At 41.3% G+C, this 22,373-nt stretch overlaps 1 long non-coding RNA gene across 2 annotated transcripts; it reads left to right on the top strand.

Annotated features, from left to right (window-relative positions):
- The first annotated feature begins 5,186 nt into the window (after positions 1 to 5,186).
- On the top strand, positions 5,187 to 9,972 carry LOC149913064 (uncharacterized). Of its 2 annotated transcripts, none has more exons than XR_016462258.1 (3): positions 5,187 to 5,368; positions 8,780 to 8,867; positions 9,812 to 9,972. It is a non-coding gene; the product is annotated as an uncharacterized LOC149913064 (long non-coding RNA). The 2 variants fall into 2 exon arrangements; XR_016462257.1 differs by lacking the exon at positions 9,812 to 9,972 and adding an exon at positions 8,996 to 9,728.
- The last annotated feature ends 12,401 nt before the right edge of the window (positions 9,973 to 22,373 follow it).

Genomic DNA, 22,373 nt, shown 5'->3' with positions numbered 1-22,373 from the left:
TAATTTTCCTTATCAGCAAACAGGCTTGTGCTTTATAAATCTTGAACAGTATGTCTCTCAGAGTCTTGCTCAAGAAGACTGAGCTAAGAGGTGTAAAGTTTAAGTGGTGCAGGGCCAAAGCAAGAATACTAACACTTTCTTCTTTTCAGTTGCCCCAAAGAACTACTGTGCAAACAAAATCTTGCCATTACTTTCCCTCTCTACTAATTGATCAGAAATAATAAAAAACATTCCAGCAACTGTTGTAAAAGCCTTTCCCACTGGCAAGGTAAAATGAAACCAAAGATTTATTTTGATACACATCAGTATCAGTAAATAATCTAACATAAAAATTAAATTCTCTGCTCTAGATGTGAGAGTCTTTCATCTATGTCATCTCTTCAGCTGTGATTTTAAATACTGCATCAAATAATGTAATATGTTCATAAAACTATATTTCCTTAGGCTCTTTCCCCATACTCATCACTCATGTAATTAATGCAGCTGGCAGGGACTAGCAAGAACTGCTTAACTTCTATAAATGTTTGCAGCATGCAGGGTGCCTGCTCCTGTTTGAACCACTTGTAAAATCTGGATAGTAGACCATCTGTTCCTAGTGTTTTCCCAAATGAGATCTAGAAAAAATAACATTTTGTTAATTCTATAACAGAAACCACAATGGTGATCAAACTTCAGTTTAATGGTTTTGAAGTCTTTAAAATTGAATCAGTTAAACACACAATGCAGGTAACATGCATGCAAAAGCATTAAGGCTGAAAAGTGAAAGTGGCTCATTATAGCTGATTCTCCTATTCACTAACAATTGGAGAGTGCTTCTTTTGTGCCCTAATTATTGCATTTTGTCACGAAAAGATGTTACAGAAGTTTCTCTAAGAGGTGGAGAAACCATTACCTAGATTGGGAACAAAATCACTGAGGTACCACCCTATGTGCCCTGGACACTCTTTCGTTCTCTCCTCATTCCCAGGCCATGGGCTGCAGCCTCCAGGACCAGGGGGGACAGACTCCTCCAGCACACAGCATCACTATAGTGCTGGCTGGAAGAGACTGCTAGAAATGTATTGTCTGTCTTCTCACTCAAAGAAGGCCTGATGCTGATGATGGGCCAGATAGAGTTGTATCCAGCCAAGTCCTCAAGAGCCTCAAAGGTAGTGGCTATACATTCTTCTTTGTGATGTGATCTAGTTCTGCACTGTATTCTGAAAGGGGCTTTCCTTGAGTGCCATTTGAACCCCTGCAAGAAGACCATGTGGAGTTTTAATCTCTTTCTGGTGAGTTTCCTGTGGAAGGCTGAAATCACTGCTGTATTTTCTTCCTACTACACCTCCCAACCTGTCCTACACCCTCAAGCACCACATGTAAGCAAAAACATCACACAAAAAAACACAAGTGTTACAGCACAAGTGGGCGTCTACAAGCAAGCAAAATTTCTTTCCTCAACAGATCATCACAGTAGGTTTTTCCCAGCACATATTTTCAGGGTGTGACAGGCAGAGCAGTATGCTCCACAGAAGAGAGGGTGAACTGAGGATTTTATTTCAGTTGGTAGCATCATATTTGGAAGGTCTAAAAGGACAAAAGCCCTGATCCAAAAAGCACACCATTAGAGCAGCGATATGACTTCACAATTCTAGGACGACCTTCCAAATATACATATGGTACATTATTCAGCACAACAGCTTATTTGCGGGAGTAACATATGCCAAGCAAGATGACATCAGATCTTCAGAATCTATTACACATTTCTGAGATGATAACCATGACAGTTCTGAAAAGTGGGAGGAAAAGAGATAAATAGTTTTGAGCAGAGGGTGGCGGACGAATTTGAACAACTGGAATAGAAGAGATGAAAAAAGTTTTCTTGGTGAAATGAAGGAAATGAAGTAGCTTAGAAGGAGCCTCTCAGGGTATCAGAAAAATGCAGGCATCTAGAATGAGTTCTGGACACTGTCACGGAAACTAAGTTACGTGTTTCACTGTCTTTTCTTCAGGGAAGAGATATCACATTACGGTAAGCGTAAGAACAAGTAACTTTTTCAGGAACTACCCATTTACTATTAATAAAGTATTGGAGTTGCTATGGATTTCTGTCAGGATCTGGTGGTATATTGAGTAGGACACTGTAAGCTCTACGCAAAGTTTTGCAAATAATTTTTTTTCAGGCTTGTTCCCTTAAAAATGGATTTGTTCAGTGTTGACAATAGTTTGTTCAGTAGTGGTGGTAATAGCTTTCACTGAAGTTGATACAAGTATATGCTACGTAGCATCCTTTCATTACTAAGAGTGGAATAAAGGAATTGTTCAAGTGTCTGAAGTACTATTTAAATCAGATTTGAACATGACATGAAAAATTGTTCTGTAGTCAACTGAAGCAGCATGAAAAATTTGCAGAGGTAAATGGTAATAGCCTGTGTTCAAATCTACTCAGTAAATCCAAGTTAACATCCTAATGCAAAAGCTTTACTAGCTGCCCATTCCTTCAGAGAGAAAACCATTCCTGAAATGAGAACAATAAGCAGTGAAGGCTTCTCTTTCACTCTTTATGTCAAAACTGGCATCACTTGCTTCTCATTCTCATCATGTTACTTCAAAGCTGACTTTGCTTAGTTAGCTAATGCCACTAAAACCTGCAACATACAGGTCATCCTTGGAGACCTCATCCAAATACTATCCTGCTTCTTGTGCAGAAGACAAATGCTGGAGTGTGGCTGCTGTTGACATAAGTATTACCATCTTGCATAAATGCAATCTAGCTGAAATTTCAGACTCTAATAGCTCCCAGTCTGGAAGATGGAGGAGGAGGAAACCCCTGGGTGCAGCACTACCTGAGGAAGTCTGTATGTAGGAGGAGGCTACCTGGGCAACTAGCTGTGGGTGTCCCTGCTTAAGCACGGGGGTTAGACCAGTGGTCTTCCAAATCCAAAGAATCATAGAATATCACAAGTTGTAAGGGATCCATGAGGATCATAGCATCTAAGCTCCACGCAGGACCACCAAATGCTTATTGAACTCCATCAGCTTGGTGCCATGCCAACCACCCGGGGCAGCCTGTTCCAGTGCCCAACCACCCTCTTGGTGCAGACCCCATCCCCAACCCCCAGCTGCCCTCCCCTGGCACAGCTCCATGCCGTTCCCTCGGGCCCTGTTGCTGTCACTCAGAGCAGAGCTCAGTGCCGCCCTCCACTCCCCGTGAGGAGCTGCAGCTGCCATCAGGCCTCCCCTCAGCTCCTCTGCTCTGTGCTGAGCACACCCAGGGACTTCAGCTGGTCCTCATACATCTTCCCCTCTAGACCATTCACCATCTTTGCAGTCCTCCTTTGGACACTCTGTTAGCAGCTTTATGTCCTCCTTATATTGTGATGCCCAACCTGCACCCAGTGCTGGAAGTGAGGACACACAGTGCAGAGCAGAGCAGGAAAACCTGTGCTCTTGCCCAGCACCAGTGCTGGGCCTCATGCACACCAGGGTATGGCTGGCCCTCAGTTCAACTTCTTGTCGACCAGAACTCCGAGATCCCTTTCCATGAAGTTGCTTACATTATCCCCATTATACTCTGGAAACCACAAGGACAGTAATTTCTTGTCCATTATGTCTATGTTCAATCTGCCAACTATGTGAGGTGGCTTCAAGCACACAGCTAAAATAATTTGCAATATGTGTTTTTAGATGCTCTTGCTTTGTCTCTTGGTTATTATTTCATCTTCATCTAACCTCGATTCTAAATTTATTGCCCCACCAGCAGTGGAAAAAAACTAAATGATAGCCATGACAGCACACACAAGCAGTAGGCTTGTACTCTATGTATGGTTGAGAGCCACAAGACACACACTGTAAGTACAGGGGAGCTGAGGTATTGGTAAGCTCTGGAGGTTGTCTCATAGGAAAAGCAAAGCTTGGGCTTGCTGTTTAATTATAGGCAGGTGCTGTGTATGCAGCTGCAATCCAGACTGTGAATCTCTCCTACTGGAGTTCAGGCCACCCAGCCATCACATGCGCCTCCATGAGTCTGAGCCTCCAGTCTGCACAGCTGTTTTTTCAGAGAAGTGACCAACCTGCCCTGACACACAGTATTTCAAAACAATATTATGAATGATAACATGTGCAAAGGCACGACTGAAGTTCATTCTGTAGACTTCCTTCTGGGAAATGAAAGCAGTATCTCTGACTCTTGTCCCTCCTACACTTCTCCAGCTTCTCAGTTTGCCTCCAAACTCCTAAAAATGTTCAGGCAAGTAGAAAAGTGATCCCCTTCAAGACAGCAGAGGCAGAAAATAGCAAGGTTCATGTTTCGCTGCAGAGTGCAGTCTTCCTGGCATCTCCCTGGTGAGGACCTCTGAAAGCACACAAAGCGCTGCAACATGTTTTCCTTAGAAACAGTGTGTCATCCCAGCTGGATATGAGATGAAGGACTGATCTTCCTCTGAGCTTTTCCCAGAAAAGCTGCAGTTCACCCAAGCACTAACCTAGCTGCCTACTGAACTTGGCTGGTTTGTGCACAGAATGTGTATTCCTCATTGCAAGGCCCAGCTCCATCATTTGGAAGTGCCTGTGGTGTCAGGAAGGCATGGGTAGCCTGGTGAGTTACAGGAAGATGCATTTCATGGATCGTTAGATTGCAATTTAAGAATTTTTTCTTTAACTCTCTTCAGCTGATGCTGTTCTGACTGACAGGGATTTCCATCCTCCCCAGACCAGGCCTCTGACCAAATAGCATCCCTAGTCACCCTTTTTTATGTAGACTGAGGAATGTTTCAGTGGCAAATAAGCATTTAACACTAGTCTGTGGGCTTCACTCCTCCACCTCCCCCCCCACCCCGGGCAAAACAGTCTGCAGCACAGCAAAGTTTGACATATGCTTGCAGGATCTTGGGCTCAAACTCCCATGAGGGTAATGTGCTTAGGTGGGAAATTATAAACACTACTGCTATGCCAGCCTGTAGACTTAAAAAGAGTGGAAAAAATACAATAAAGAAAAGAAATAGAGAAAAATTTATCAAGTAGAAAGATGTGTGCTTGGGGAACACAGAAGCTCCATTACTACTGAAATCCTTTAGAAACCAGAGATCTTTCAGAGCATTTAGAAGTTATTTGTTATTTACTGGCACAATGCTTGCTTATACTCCTTACCTAGTTAAGGCCCAAATGACATCACAACTGAAACTGACAATCCCTGGCTCTCCTGGTTCTCCTGGCCAACACGGTCAATTCCTTTCTGTCTATCTGGTCACTTCCTCATGCTCTGGGAACTGTTTGCAGTGATCTGTGCCATGCTCTACATGTGAACAAAGTTGCAGAGACCTGGACTGGAAGGGACTCCTAGCCTCAGAAGAGTTGATTGTTTCAGGCAGCCGCCTCCCTCCAGATGGGGGTAATGACTAGCTTTGGGGCTTTATTTTTTTTTTTTTTTCCATGGGACAAAATTTTGATATTATGACAGCATTTCTGCCAGTATCTGAAAAACCAGATGTGCCATCTGAGCAGGGCTGACTGTTGTATAAACACTCAGCATTTTCTGACAAAAACCCTTTGCTTCCTGTAAACAAAACCATTCAGCTGTGTCCCTGCCTCGGGCAAGAACATCATACTTCTCAAACATCAGCAATTTAAAAAATTCTGGAAAGTTAACACTAACTTAAAAGGGAACGAAAGTGTTTTTATGAGGTGATTTTAGTATATGACTTTGCATTATTAACCCTTATCATTTCTCTTACAGAAATACAGGTCAGTATTTGTCAGGACAATACTATATTTCCAGTCTAGTTAACCTAATAGGATGCTGAACTAAGGAAAGGGAAATACTCCTTTTTAAGTCCGGACTGCTTTGGATGCCATTGCAGAGAGTTTATAAAATGTGGCACCAGCAAGTCCTTCAGCAGCAGAGGAAGGTGACGTGGCAGATCTCTTGATGGTGTCCTGTCTTGCCTGGCTGTGACTGCAGATACTAACACCAGTCTTCTTCCTGCACCACATGCATCTCTTCATTCCCAGCTGAGAGCTCCCCATCCCCTCCTACAGCAGAGATGCTCAATTTTCATTGCCAGAAAACACCCTCACAATAGCAGGATTTAACCTGCCATTCATCTTGCTGTAAGGAGCACTGGGGTTTGAGATCAGTGCTATATCAATTTCAGTGCCTCCTCCTGCATACCTTCTCCCCAGGGCTTTAGCTGAACTGTACTGTACCTAGCAGAGAGTAAAACCTACTGCAAATTCAGAAGGCTTGGCTTGACAAACTGTGTTTTTAAAATATGAGCAGATGGAGAAATTCTCCATATTTGCTTCTAATTAGCTCTCATGTTGTTAAAACCCTGCATAGAGACAGTCAAAAATAAAAGATCTTAGATTTTACAAGCCATAGGTCAACATGGCTACATGACAATCATTTCCATCAACACCAGCATTTAAGTATTTTCATCTCCTGAGTTAACAAGCTGCTTCATGACCCCATAGTTTGGAAATTGCATTAGGAAGTCAAACATACACCTGTGCACAGTAAGTCACCTACACTGGGCTATGTCCTTTTCTCAGTCATGCTTGTATTTCTCAACAACTCTGCATGCTGTGTCTTATTTGTCTGTACTGTACTAAAGAGTTTCTCCAGTATGAAATAGACTGAAAAATAGTAGTCTGATATTGTTGTCACATAATCAAGATGCCTTGAGAAAGTGAGTGCATGCCTCTTCTGCTGAAATTTCCTCTTGGCATTGACTAGAAGAAGTTCCTGGTGGCTACTTCAGCAAAGTCAACAGTAATTCCCCATTTTCTTCCACTTAGCTGCTTTTTACTTCATCTGCTATTAGGTGCACATTTTTACATCATCTGTATCAACGCTGAGCTTCTTCCTAGGAAATGATGCAAGGGGTAAGACTGACACTGTAAACTAAGAAGGCCTTTCAAGTCCACCCCAGTATTAGTTCCATCTTGACAGAATAAAACCAGTTCTGAGAAATCCTCATCATTTCACAAAGTCGATCTTAAGCTCTTGTTGTAGTAGTACTAAAGCACCATTGAGATAACAGTTGATAACTGCTCAGTGTGGAGATCCCATCTTCCTCTGGCCATCCAGATGTTTTGCTCCAAGATGTATAATCCAGAGAAGATACTCAAATCTGGCAGCTATAGGTAGGTCGTTCTCATAGCTCAGCATTCAAGTTCATTCACTCCAGGCTTGGCTTTTTCAAGAAGATTAATCTATGGCTGGCCTCAGAAATCTGCTTCTCCTGTGGGTGATGATTGTCCTTCATGTACTGATTTCTGTTTTGCTCTTTGTAAGTCTTCCCTGTTTTCTTAGATCCAGAATTATCTCCAGAGTCTGCAGTGCTGTGGTGTAGAAAGGTTACATGAGCATGATGATGTGCAGCAGAAGTGGTTTCTGGGCTATCAAGTGCTCTGTGATGTGGCACTTGCTGAGTGCTTAAGCCCAAGTGAAGCCACCTCATTCATCTAGAGCCAAGGCATTGGGAATTTGTCCTTTTTGTGTGGCATAGCCAGCTGATAAGACAGGAGATAATTTAATAAGAATCTTCTTTGCTTTCAGCCAGCTTCTTGCGTTCAACAGTCCAATAGCCATGGAAGATATTTATTTTTCTTAGAATTAATCCAAATATGAGCTGGATTGACTGGCACAGAGCCTTCTGATCACCACCAGATGTCTGTAAAATACCCAAATGGCAATGTAGGTCTGTTTTTAAATCTGATTTGTGATCCTGGGGCAAGGGAAAATAGGGAATAACCTGCTCAGTGTTGGAGTGTGGTTAAAATGATGGATAACAAATACTGCTTGTGCATTACAAATCCAGAAAACTATTCATTATGACTTATGGCTCATTGTATTTGGTTTGTTCTCGTGTTTTGTTTTTGTTTCTTTTTTATTCTAGAAAAATTGATATTCAAGATCCAAACCTTTACTGATGGAAACTCTTTACAGTCCTATTAAATCAATGCAAAAACATTCCAGTATTTTAAGGTTATCTTCAGAGATCTACTGCTTCTTGCTCTGCTCCTTAGCTTTTAATTTTTCCTTAGCATAGCCACTGATTATTTTTCATCACAGATTTCTCCTATCTTACTGATATTAAGTTCCAGACAATGCATTAGTATCAGAGAGCTGTAATACAAAGGACATCCATGCTTTGATACAGCAAAATATGCTACTATTCCTACTGACACCTTCTGACAGTTCCCCTTGAGAACAACAGGAGAGGGCTATAAATCCCTGGGATTGTAATTTGCTACAGCCTTGTGCAAAAGAACCCCAGCCTTGCAGATGTTGTGAATAACATTGTACCAGCAGGAGATTCTCATTAAAAGAGTGTTGTGGTTTAACCCGGCAGGTGGCTCAGCACCACACAGTCATTCACTCACTCCCTTCCCTTCCCTGTGGAATGAGGAAGAGAATTGGGAAAAAAAAAATTAGAATTTATGGATTGAAATAAAACTATTTACTAAGACAGAGAAAAGGAAAAGGATTATAGCTAAGACAATAAATATATATGAATGTATATAACAAGTAATGCACAAGCAATTGCTCACAACCATCGACTGATGCTCAGCGAGCCCCTCAAGCAGCGGAAAAGAACCAGATGAACTCCCACCCCCTTCAAAACTCCTTCCACTTGATGTCATATGATATGGAGTATTCCTTTGGCCAATTTAATTCAGCTGTTCTAATTCTGTTCCCTTCCAGCTCCTTGGGCCCTTTCCTGGGAATGGCTCTGTATAACACTGCTTGCCAGCAGCTACAAACATCGATATGTTATCAACATTGTTTTTCTCCTAGAACCAAAACACAGCATCATACCAAACACTCTGAAGAAAACAGTTCCATCCCAGCTGAAACAAAGAAACAAGACATGTTCCTCAGACAGGTAAGAGCTTGTAGTGATGTTAGCATTATTATGTGGCCATGCATCTTGCTCCCACAGCTGGTGCCAAGCAACCCTGTCTATACTGTGGCACCTCTTTCAATCCACCTGTCTCAACCCTTCACATTCAGCCAGGGCAGAAGGAAGATCTCTTCCAACCACAGCAGTTACTCTCAGCACTGGAAGCAATGCGATTTTCTGCACAACGGCCTCCTTCATCTTTTTACCATTCACTCTGGATTTACAAGATAACCTGGAAAACCTGTACCGCTACTGTGTGTTCCTGAATGGCAAATGCTGTCTACTTCAGGATACAGATGTCTCTGTGTTATGGAGATCATCACTGAAGAAATTGTCTCATTAGCTTGCTTTGAAAAATGCTTACTTTCATTCTTCACTCATTGTCTCCTGTCAACATACACACTGCAAAGACCTTATGGTTTAACACAGCTATTTTAATATTCACTCAACATCTGTCAGCTGGGACTGGATCACTATCCAGTTCATCTATTTGCCTAACTTGTTCATCTGTCTATAAATCTGATTTGTTACGCAGACATTTCATTTCAATTTGGTCTTAATCTAAACAATGAGAACAGCCTTCTTTGATCCATGCTCCACACAGAGAACAGCACTTTATTTTCAAAAGGCACTGCAGCCCACAGGGCAAACTGTACACAACTGCAGATACATAGGCAGAACAATATTTAAACACAAGAAAAATTAAGGAGCAGTTTCCTTAAATCTCAACAGAAACGTGGTTGTGCAGCATTCTGGGTTTGGCTGTTAAAATAGCCTGTATGTATCACATGTATTTCCACTCAAACTGTTGCAATCTTATATTAGTATTCTGTGAAGGCAGTGACAACCACGAAAAATGAGAACAGTACATAAGGATACACTTTCCAGACTAGATTTCTCATTTATTTTATTTGCTTACTCAATAGATCATTATGCAGAATAAGAAGAGTTTTCAAAGCCATGCATCTAGTCAGCCAGCCACTGGAGATTTTGAAGGCCAAGATGCAATAAATGCCTGGCAAGCATTCTTCAAATATAACTGAAAGAGATTTTAATTAAAAAATTAGTGCAAGAGCTAGACAGAAAATATTTGGAAGAGTTAATAAATCAACTCTTAACATAGACCTATTAAAAATTAACAGTTTTGTAAGACTAGAAATACTTTGAAAAGTGTTCCTCCTTCCCAATTCCTTGAATTTAAATTGTTACTACTGAAAAATCAAAATAAAAAATGATGTTTAAAATCAGTTTCCAGAGTGTACCAGCTCAGAGCTCTCCCTTTTATGCAGATGAGGTTATCATAATATATCCCCAAGATTTCTTACACATGTTTGCACATAACACTTCTTTAGCATTTGTTGATAGAAAAAGGAGCAAAATGTGCCTGTTAGCCCACAGGCTTTAATTAGCTCAGATGAACAACAAATCCACAGTATCATTTTAAGCACACAGGGGTAGTAGCTTTCTGAAAGAAGCAAAGGAAAGATAGCTTTTGGAAGAATTCTGTTGAGAACATAACAGCCTCTAACCCTCTGCAATCTGAAGAGACTTGATCAAGTTCATATAACTGGTTCTGCTTTCCTTAATTCTTACATTCATGTTGATATTGATTCCTTTGTTAGTCAAAAGGCAAACGAAAAAATACACAGATGTATATTGTACAGGCTCTAATTCTGCAAGATGTTTAGCACCTTTGAAAACAAAACATTACTCAAGTTGGAGTAAGTTGAGTATTTAAAATACAGCTGAGAGCATGCCAGTTGCAAGGATGGGCTTGGATGTTGTGAGCACAGCAGTAGCAATACAGAGCCTGCTAGTAAGCCTGGATAAGCATGGCAGTGTTGAGCCCATGTTATACAGGGCTGCAGGGGATAATCTGTTAGAGAGCTTAAAATGAGCTTAGGTGTTCCTGTGTGGCTGTGGAGGAAGGAAGCTAAAATGCTGCAGTTGGCTAATGCCATCATTCCCATGTCCATCCATAACCTCCTTCATTGTCTTCACAGAGGTGAGTGCAGGGGAGAGGGCTCTGGAGCAGATCCCATATGCTTGTGTCTACTTTTGATGTGATCTAGAGTACTGTTTCCTCAATTTGCATTGCCATGCTCTGTCCTCTTTTATGATAGTCCTTATGTTCAGCCAAAATGGCAGTGGCTACTAGAGACAGCAAAAGAAAGGAGGAAAGGAGGGAGCTGAAGAGTAGTCACTCTCCCTGCTGTTCCTGGACTGAATAACTGATACTCTTTTTATATTTATCACACTGCCTGTTAGCAGCACAGATGGTAAAAAATACTCCCAAATGGAAAGGAGTGCAAAATAAAGATACAACCATGTGGAATGTAGACATGCTGTTTGCGTAGGGTAAGCAGAGTACATTAGAATGCAGATAAATGGCAAATGATCCATTGAAGAATACAGTGTAGATTGTAGGCTTGCAAGATAGAGGAGCTCATCCAGCAGGTCTAAGAAGGATGTGGGTTCAACAGATACTTGGGTGATTGTGAGCTCCCCATAGGACACAAGTACCACAAAGGCTAAAGCAGAACGTAAAAATGCTTCTACAACAAGTTGAAGGGAAGTTGCTGCATGCCTGCCTGATGTCAGTGCAAATCCTGGAGTGCTCTACAGTTCACTGATGCCCACAGATCAAGAAAGATGCTGGTGAACTCAGGGCTGTCATAGTAGAATCAGAAAATTATTAAAGCTCAAAATATGCTTCCTAATAAGGGACTGTAGGAGATCAACCATGCAGTTCAACAAAAACAAGTGGTTTGGATGTTCATTGGTAACTGTCTAAAAATACTAGCAGGGGCGTGGAAACAGGATATTAAAAGTTTCATCATTCTGGCAGTAAATTGTAATTGGATAAAACAGCCAGATGTTGAAGTGTGACAAACTCAATCAGAAGTATGTCATGATACTCTTAACAGGGAGAATATTTAATTCCTGGGACCTCTTTGCAATGCTGTGGTGGTCCCACCCGGATGGAACTGTAAAACTGAGAGGGTTGTATTTCCAACTGGTCAGTTCCCAACACGAGCAGAAATGAACTCAGGACCCTTCTCCAAGTTTTAGAAATTCTCTGATTCTGTCACATCATTTCTTTTGGGTTTTCAGTGCAGAGACACTTGTTTCTGGCTCAGTCTATCAACGTTTTTGAAAGTATAGTTCATCTGCATGTGCCAGGTCTAAGCTTCGGCCATACAATTATGGATTGGTCCAAGAAGACCTTGGATGCCTTGTACAGTGTTAGACAGCTCAGGGGATCTGGCCTACAAATAAGAGAGGAATCAAATAGTTTTCTGAAATCAGATATTGCTATTGTCTGTAGCTGCATGCAATTTATTTATTAATGAGCTCATTTTGTGAAGCTTTTGTCTTTGAGGTTAGATAAAAGTTGTTCTCTGTGGAGACTTCCCCTTCCTTCATTACTTTTCCAGGAGCAGTGACAAGGCCCACACTGAAAGAATGTGTTTTGAGTAAGAGTTTGGCATTTGTTGAAAAGGGCAGCTAGGGCTTTCCTTGACATCCCAAGCTGTGACAATATTGGGTAGTTTCTGACTTAGCACCTGAAAGGTTTTCTTTACTTAGGATCGTTGCTGAAACTGTTATGCAGATGGAGGGGAGCTGAATGATATTTGTGAGATGGTGCTCATATTCTTATTTCCTAACTCTGAAATGTGGATCACAAAACTGAGGCCCTGGTAGCAGGTAATGCAGAAATAAAGCCATATGTATCATGGACATCTAATCGATCCAGCCCTTAAGAGGAATCCATATAAATGGCTTTGTCAGGATGGATGTTCATGTTAATGAAGTTATACTGCCTCCTTTTTGAGGCATTCCAGAAGCCAGAGAAAGGCATGTTTGGAATCCCAATCTCGTGTTATATGGGGTGAGAGTATGGTTCGTACAGGCCCAAGGACTCCACATGGACAGGGCAGAACTGCTGAAGGTCTCTGTGCTGCAAGCTAAAACCTTTCCTATATTTCAGAGGGCAAAATTGACATGATGGCTTCACTGCCCCTTGTAACATACTTGTGCTTCGTTGCAGAAAAGGTTTCTTGCTCTAGATTTTGGGTGGAGGAAGTAAAACTGTTGCAGTGTTTTAATGGAGAACTCACCAATGAAGACCTGCTCTTTACTTTGGGGTAGAGGTGGGACTGGAAGAAAGTGGCAGGGGAAGGGGCAAAGCCTCAACTATTTTGATGCACTGAAGGTACCAGGTGCCTATTTTCTGACACTGTTACACAATCATATTACGTATTGCTTTTTCCTGGCCCTCAACATAAGGAAAGAGCATTATTTCTTTCCTTTAAAAAGAAAAAAAAAAAAAAAAGACTGTGGCTGTTTGTCACCATGGCTTTGTTGAAAGCCAGTTCACTATTTGGAATGTAGATGGACTGGGTAAAATATATTCCCCTTATGAACTGGCAAATCTTTGAAATTTAAGTTTCCTGAGTTTCTTGTACCATCTTCAAAGAAAAGCAGTTGATGCTTTTTCCCTCTTTTAATAGTCGTACTACAGAAGTCAAATAACACAGAAAACAGGAAATTAAATGAATTACTGTGAAATCCTGCAGATGATTCTAATTTTGTATTTACAACTAATAAAGATAATATGCTTTTGTATAAAACAATAAAATATGACATTTCTATAAACTTTTTGCATGCAATTCATTTACTTACACTATATTTAATGTCAGAGTACTTATTCTACAACCTTTATCTGTTGTAAAAGAAAACAGGTATCTTTCGTGTAAGGTCTTTGGAGCATATGTCTCACAAGGACTTCATCATGAAACTTTCTGGAAGCTTGGCAGCTAATAGATGAGGTCTTTTGAGCTCAGTGTTCGAGAAATATGCTTTTACACACAAACCAGCAAAAAAGGAACAGCTTTCAGATAAAGAGAGGCCTAGTGACAATTCCCAAAAGCTTAAAGCAGAAGATCAAAAAGAGGGATCTTCTTAAGGAATGAAGAAAGATCTGCTAACAGATTGAAAGTATTACCACTCACTGCAGTACTCCGGCATTTCTGTTTGCTGAAAATGATTGCATTCCTTTGTTGTGCTGGAGACATCATATGGCCCAGTGTGCCTATCCCTCTAGGGACTACTGGCTTATGTATGCATGTGAAATGAGTTTTGTTGGTTTCAGTACAGGCATGTCTCATCTCAAAGGCAGACATGTCTGCTTTATACTGTGGGTGAAGCCCCAGCAGAGAAGCCACTTCTGGCTTTTCACAGCAAGTGGACCAGCAAGAACTGTGGTTTACTAATAGGGTACTACTCCAAATTAATTTTTGACAATTGTTCAGAGGATACCATCCTTCTCCAGACATAGCACCTTCTACAAGTATTAAGATTGTATGGCTTCTTAAAGAATATAAAATACTACTTAGTGTTTTATGAAAATAGAAGAGGGCTGCATTAGCATGTGACATGGGTTTACATTTAGGCAGCAAGAAAGTCTACCATATGGTTGCTTCTGAAAATCACTGCCCTCAAACTATCCTGATACCTACTGACAGGTGCAGAGATCTGTAACAGAAATACACTACACTTCTGAGATGAAGTGTTAATGCAAACATGCTTGCAATAACATGCAAAGAAACAATAGAGCAAGGGTCAAAAGAGTGTCCTGTATCCATAACCGAGGACACAACTGTAAGTAATAGACCTGGTAAAAACAGAGGAACGTGCTGTTTACAATACCAGAGATCCCATGCTCTGATAAAGCCACAGCATCGCAGGTGACTCATCAACTGAAGACCCATTCTCTGGTAGGAGGAGGAATACAACAGAAGTACTATCTTGTGCATGTGCCACTGTTCTTCCAACTCTCTCAACAGGACAACAGCCTGAAGCTGCAAAGATACACAAAACTGGGAAGCTAAGTCATCAGGAAACTTGCCTACACATCCTGATGCTTTGGAATACACACATGTGGGAGTGCTGGGATAGGAACAGCTTCAAGGCCTACAAAATAAATTCCCAATTCCATTTCAGAGTGTTGTGCACTATCTTGTTACTCTACTATCCTACACAGTAAATAACACTTTAATTTACAGCTGGGAATCTGGGAATCTCAGCTAAAGGAGCCCATCCCTTATGTTTTGCTAAGAGGTAGCTGTCTTTTTCACTGACATTTCACCAGCAGATGTCAAAAAACAATGATTGACAGCCTAATGTACCTAGAGGCCATGGGATCTAGCTCTCACCTGTGAGACATTTTGTTTGTCTCAAAGATGACAGAAGGTGGGTTAAAAAAAAAAAAAAAAGCGCATATTTACATTTTCAAAATGCTATTTGTCAAATGACTGTCTATACCTATAACTCTGAGCATGTAAATCAGTGCTGGTGCTGGCTTGGGAGCTCAGAGCACACTCTCTTCTATTTTCACCTTGTACAAAATTACCAGAAGCAGTCAGAAGGAAAACTTCCTGCTGTTCCTGATCTGGAAAGAATGCTGGGGCTGAAATGCCATTGCCTGAAGTGCCAACACAAACAGCTAGAGGGAAAAGTCAGCTTCACAGTGTGAAGAGGTTGGAGAGGGGACAGGGTGGGATACTGTTACTGCAATAACAGAGAAAAGATTCCAGAGCACGGAGTTGTGTTCCTGAAGTTAATGGAAACAGCTACTGAATGAAATGAGAATAAATAACATGCCAAAAACCAAACTTTATGCACAATGTATCTCATTACTGGTCTGGAGGTACAAAGGTGGAGAAAAAAGGGCTTATAAAGAAATGGGAAAAATGCCATAGTTCAGAAAAATAAACAGAAATGTCTCTGCTGACAGTGGGGCAGGTAGTCTGGAGGAGGTGGTGGGGGATCTAGGAGAGGAAGTGTCTGGGATCTAATTCACTTAGCACTGAGACGTATGCAGAGAAGTGCTTTGAATCTGTGGCCAGGGAAGAGGGAATTATGGAAAAGAACAGCCAGAGAAAGATGAGATCTGCCGTATCACCATAAAAATAAGAACAGTTTTCAGTGGAAGAAGAGGTAAATCAAAGCACAGAAAGTAACTCCCTAGGAAAGGATAGCAATGCCCCATTCCTGAAGTCATTACTTAATTTCAGAACTCATGAGTGATGGCCTCTATAGTTCAGCATCTGCTATACTTTTTTTTTATGTTCAATGAAAGCTTATTCCTGTTAGATTTAACAGTACGTTTGGAAACTTGCCCAATGAAGAACCTCAGCCCATGGCTAGAATGACTTAAGGTCACTTTCCAGGAGATGAAAGGGCAGATAACTGACCAAAGATGATATAAAACCCTTGACAGAGACAAAGGTAAGAAGCTGCTTTGGCCTGCATGATATCTGTACAGATTTAAATGGGCCCAATGAAACAGAACTGAGATTAACTATTACATATACAGTATGAACAGCAGTGGTATACAATACCAGTATTACAGTGAATGACAGCAGCTTAAGGGATATCTTGTCACTGCCTAACTGTGCTTCTCTGCGTTTTTGACAGGAGCACCCAGAAAAGAAACACTGTATATAACCTTCTACTGTGTTTCAAATGAGCTTCAGAAATATTTCAAAGGAAATTGTGAAAAGGAACTGGAACTCCGCATGCATGATGTATAGGTAAGGGAAGCTACCACACCTGTAACACATGGTTAAAAGACACATGTACAAGAAAGGGCTTTGATGACAGCAGCTTGGAGTGAATCCTCTTTGGAGAGCTGGTGTTCTCCACATCGGACAAAGAGCTGGGAAAATAAAGTGCTGTACCCTGTCCCAGCAGAAGTCTTCTCCCATGGCTTAGTGGCGCCTCTGAAGTTCTCTTCTTCCGGCCCAGGGCTCTAGAGAAGGGGAAAGTGGCAGAAAAAGATCCTGTAAGCAGGACAGCCCCTACTGGAGTAAAGCATGGTGCAGAGGAGCAGCCATGAGCTTATGAGTTTTTCCTATTTCTGTTTCTATAGCTAGCCCCATGATGGCAAACATTGCCTCTCTCATTCTCGTGACATTTGAGAAAGAATAAACCTCTGTTCTTGGATAATGACATGGATAATGGAGATACAGGATGGGGGAGCAGGCAGCAGAAAAATTTGCAGCTTTGCTCAGCTTCTTAGCTCTCTCTGTGGTCACCTTGGGGTTCAGTTCACAGCGGATGCTGTGAATTGCCTTTTGGAGAATCCATCTTCAAAGGGAGCTTGGAGACATCAGCTTCATGTCCCCCAGATTAGCTTTTGAGAGTATCAGCACTTAGCCACAACACAGGACAAAGGGCTATGATGGCTGTGTGAGGCATTATCCACTACAGCATACAGGTGAGCACAGTGCACAGTATGGATCATATTCTTAAATCTGTTCAGCTCCGGTAAAATTAGAGAAAATGACTGCTGAAATATCAAACAAGGAAAAGTAAGCCTCCAAGAATAAACTGAAAATAATGGAACCACAATAACTCTTCACGTGCATAAGCGAGTCCCTTTTAGCTGAAGGAGTGGGCACCAGAACTCTTTGCAGAACATTTCCTTAGGACTGAGAACATTCAAGTCCAATAACTTATGTTTTGAGCTACATGAGATTCTTTTTCAGACCTGCCTAAGACTGTGGAGGTCATTGCATACTAAAATGATACTGAATTATTCCATGCTTCCAGGGTAACAATTCTAGGACATGCTCATGCCTACGTGCATACATATGAAAATCTGGAAAGGAATCATAAGACAGGACACTGGAGTTAATCACTGTCTGATCTCACTGAGTACCAGATGATCTTTTATCTGCTGCCTGCATATGGCACAACTCGGTTTCTTCCTTGCCCACCAGAGCATGCATCCATAGCAATGCTGGTGGAGACAGGAGGTCATGTACACCACATCATCCTGACTGTCCACAGATGGGCAAGTTCAGACCGATGGCATCTCCACAGACCTTAGCTGTGAGGTGTGCAGGGGAGAACTGAGTAGGAAGCTGCTCCCCTCACCGGTGCTGTGGTGGACAGAATGTGTTACAAACTGCAAAAGAGAGAAAGGCCATAGCCACTAACTGTCCCAGGGGCAGAGAGCATTGCTGCCCTGGTCTCTCAGCAGCAAACCCCTCTAGTCTTTGCTCCCTGTTGGCTGACCAGGGCCATGTCTCGACACCACTTACCTCTGTGTTTGAAAGTGCACCAGTTGCCTGAGCCAGCAGGGCTGGGGAAAAGCTGGTGTTGCCGTGGGATGGGCACCAAGAACTGCTGCCAGCAGCTCCACAACACAACTCAACAAAGCCTTGTTTGGCTCTCCATGTCTTGCAGATATGCTGAACTGGAGTCCAGGCATAAGTCCACACTGGACTCTGTCAGCATCTGAATTTATACACTGGGGATCAGCAAGGTCACTGTCATCTGACAGCACAACCCCTTGGTTGGCAACCTCACAGCCCATCCATCACTGAATGTATTTGGGCTCCAGCCTGTGCCTCCATCACCTTCTATCACTCAGTGATTTTCCTTTGTAATGGTGATATATTTGGGAAAATATAAATTGTGTGATTACTATCTCCACAGTAATCCATCTTCCATGAACTGTTTACACTTTTTGAAACTTGGAAGGATACTTTTTTGCCTGTTGTGGTTTGGATGCAACACAAATTGGTGGCAATTGCTAAGTCAGGTTTGATTTTCATACCAAATGCTCCTATCACAGCAGTTTGTTCACTTATGCTTTCCTGTGCAACCTATTCTACAGGACCTGCTTTAGCAAGGAGTTGGACTACATGATCTCCAGATGTCCCTTCCAACCCCTGCTGGTTCTGTGATTCTGTAATTGGTGGCAGTCAAATCAAAGAAATGCACATAATCAGAGAAGCCAGCTGCAATTCTTAGGGCATATAATATATAAAAGTAAATTTGCACTAACTTGAAATGTCACCCTTAACAGTATGTCAGGACTGAAGAAGTCCCCCATCTGACACACATGCAGAGGAATGCCACAACTAACATAATTGCAGGATAGTTTCTTGAAAGAGGACCCAGAAAAGCCGGTGAGGATTTCTCCTGACCACATTATGCAAGCTGTATTTTATTTCATTCCCAAGCCAAAAGCCATTGCAGAAGGTGTCAGCAGGTGATAGTTCAGTACACATTATTCAGAAACAAATGGGTGCCCGAAACAAACTGCTGGGATGACTATCAAGGCTTGGTTGGGCAACAGGCGCTCAAGAAAATTCAGTTTGATAAAGAAGTGTAGTTTCTCAGCATCTTCATAATCACTAACAGACCACAAAAATTCTACAGAATGAATAATTTAGAAGATACATGAAAGTTACAGCTTAGATACAAGAAGCTGTACTTATCTTGTATAACCTTCTACTAACCTACAAGTAAAGGGGCTGCTACAGAGGGCAATGTGTGTCCATTTTAAAAGAGAAAATAAGCAATCCAGAGAATTCCTCTTGTTTACCAGTAGAGTTACTTCCTATTGGACAGCATATGTGTCCAGCTCCATAAATATGGGTATAAAATATCAGAAAGTGTACTGACAGTCTTATGGCCTGACTCCTAGGAACTTGCAGAAAGGTGTTCAGACAATCTTCCCAACAACTGTCTTGCTCAAGAGACGTGGAAACGATTCTGCATGTAGAAAACACTCATTAAACTTTCTTTGGGATGCTGTGAGTTTATTTATGATTACCAGTGTCTGTTCTCATATTTCCAACACAGAACAGCATTTGTGTTAAAATTATTTAAAAGCAATATTTGTGTGCTATGAGAGGAACAGAATCTCTAGAGATTGTATTAAAAATAGCGGATATTCTATAATCCAAAAGATGAAGACTTGTGACAACAGAAACAAATAAAACTGAATTAACTGCACCCATAGTTTACAATAAAGTGCCATTGTGGATAACAGACATCTGCAATTATTACCGAGAAGTAGGAAATACTATGGCTAAGCTTCATAGCACAGTTCCAGACCACAGTCTTGATAACCTCCCAGTTTTTCCCCTAGGTCTCTATCAGTAAAGCCTAGGGCTCTGAAAGGATATCCAGATTTAAAATCTCAGCTTCTGTTGCTTTAAGCCTGAATAGTGATACATATTTTTCTAGCATCTTGTAGTATCTGGAATTCTCACTGGTGCTCTTTTTAGCACAGTCATTTCTGGGACATACTTTATTTGCTGTCAGACTTACACAGTTAAATTTCAGCTCCTGGGGAACTCTTGCATATTCTTGATATATAGACTCTCTTCACCATTCTGGTCTTATCTCAAGTCTGGTACAAAAACTGATTTTGTGCAAAATGTTTCCTCTTCCTTATCTTTCTGATACCCTCTACAGATTTTACAAGCCCAAACTGAAAAAAAAAAAAAAAAAAAAAAAAAATCATGTTTTTTAGTCCTTCCAATTTTCTTTCTCCATACTATCAATTCCAACTACTTGAATGAAAACTGAGATCAGCTGCTACTGAAGACAAAATCCATCTATCTTTTAGGCCCATGATACTATTTGCATAGATGTTTATCTCTTTAAAGTATCTTCTCATCATCTCTCTCTGTTGGCTTGTAAATCCAAGTCGCTAGTTTCTCCTATGTTTTTACTTTCTCTGTGAGCTGGCAGAGCACAATGTTTTTCAGGTGCACAATCAGGGAGAATTTTATGTGGCAAGAAGCAAAGGACACAGATAGGAAATCCAGCCAACAGCCAGTTAATAATTGAAAGCCCAGAACATTCTTGTAGGGAGCGAATTAAGAGAAGGCATAGGGCTTGAATTTGTTGATGCATTCCTAAAGAAAAAGATTTGTGTAATGTGCCCTCAAAAATTGGAAGCAAAATGTTGAACTGTAGACATTAAACAAATTTATGTCTGTCCTAAATGGACAAGAAATAGAAGATGCTGATCTTAACACTTTAAGGCATGTTCAGTTCTAATCCATATTCTAGTTATAATGAGTCTGGGCTGGTGCCCTTTCCATGGTATGAAGATTTGTAAAATTTTTAGTTTTCAGGCTCTTTCTCCTGCTTGTGCTCAGAGCACGGCTTCCGAGTGGAATAGTACTTGCTGGCCATGACACAGAGAAGCAGAAGCAAAAGGGGATGCATGTGGTCTGTCTGTTTGAAAGAAGAACTGAAATTCTATTTTCCTCTTCAATTATTGCAAGAGTATTTCACTATCATGGATTGGAAAAATTTCCAATCATGGACAGGGAAATTAAGTTAAAAGACCAAAATCAATGCTTTGGATGAAGCAGATGGCTAATATCTAAAAGAGCCGTGTCACTGCTTCCTCGTGACTCAGTAGAGAAAGTCAGTATGATCCCATTCCTCAGTTCTTGCTTTTGCTTGGCTTAGTTGGATGTGTAAGAAAATGATAATCCACAGTAGTATCCAAGGCACAAAGAGGTTTGCAGCAGAAGAGTGTCTTTCTTCGGGCAAATCAGAGACAAGAAAGAAAGGAAAACAAACTAACAAAATCAACCTCTGAACTCACAAGGAGGAAGAGATGCATTTTTGCAGAATGAGGAGAGATGTGAGGAAGCTCTCCATGCTCCGTGTATGCAGGGAGAGGTTCATACTCAGAGCAGCTCTACTGTTTGCAAAGCTTTGCCAGACTATGGGGGTAAAAACATGAGCAATTCTGGGGTTTAGTAAGGAGTTTGGAGCAGTCCTGCTCAATGCAACAGCATTTCAATGTGATGATTTAGGTAAAGCAGAGAACTCACAACTAACCATATTAACCTCCTTGTGTGAAACACACTTACTATCATATTTCTACTTCTTTGCCAGGCATTTTCTCCTTGTTCACTTCCCATGGATCCTCTGATGTGTCCTCCTGGGTGGCCACCAGCAGGAGCTGGTGGAGTTCAAGCACATTTGCTTCTCAGTCCTTACAGCTGTTCAGCCTTATCTATTCACTGCTTGGCATGTGGTACAGAAGCTCTGGTACATTCAGACTGCTTTCTGAAAGTAAAAGCTATCCACATATTGAGCTGCTGTACACATGCAAACGATTATCCAGTCGTATTAAGTATCATTTAGCTATCCAGATTATTTATGTCTAGACTTCAAAGTCTGCTCTGCTGGGCAGGGGCTATTCAGTGGTCTCCTGAACCAATTATTTATGCACTTTCTTTTGAGGAATCTCATCTGGATGCTACAATCCCATGACCTATAATGAGAGAGCTGTTAGAGGCTGCTACATCCCCATGTTGCTACAGAGGATCCAACTTCAGTTTCCAGCACAAATTCCTAGCTCTCAACAACCTGTAACATATATTATGAAGGTTAGCCACTTGGGAACACAAGTGAAGAGGAAATGCTTTGCACATTTCTGCAAACCCAGGAGCATTACCAGACTATAAGAATTGGATTTCTCTGCTAATGTGCTGACCTCCTAATTGATGGCTCATGGGAGGCTTCAGCTATTACAGTGGCAAGTGCTGGCTTTAAAGAAAAAAAAATTAGTGCTCTTTTTTTTTGTAATGGCTCACTAATGAACATCACAAAAGAATACTAGGTAAACATATTCTTCTTGTTGAGGAAACT

This window comes from Phasianus colchicus, chromosome Z (assembly GCF_987193195.1).
Source record: "Phasianus colchicus chromosome Z, bPhaCol1.hap1.1, whole genome shotgun sequence".
Taxonomy (NCBI): Eukaryota; Metazoa; Chordata; class Aves; order Galliformes; family Phasianidae; genus Phasianus; species Phasianus colchicus.
Note: the sequence above shows the minus strand (reverse complement) of the source record. Positions and strands in the feature narration are given on the sequence as shown.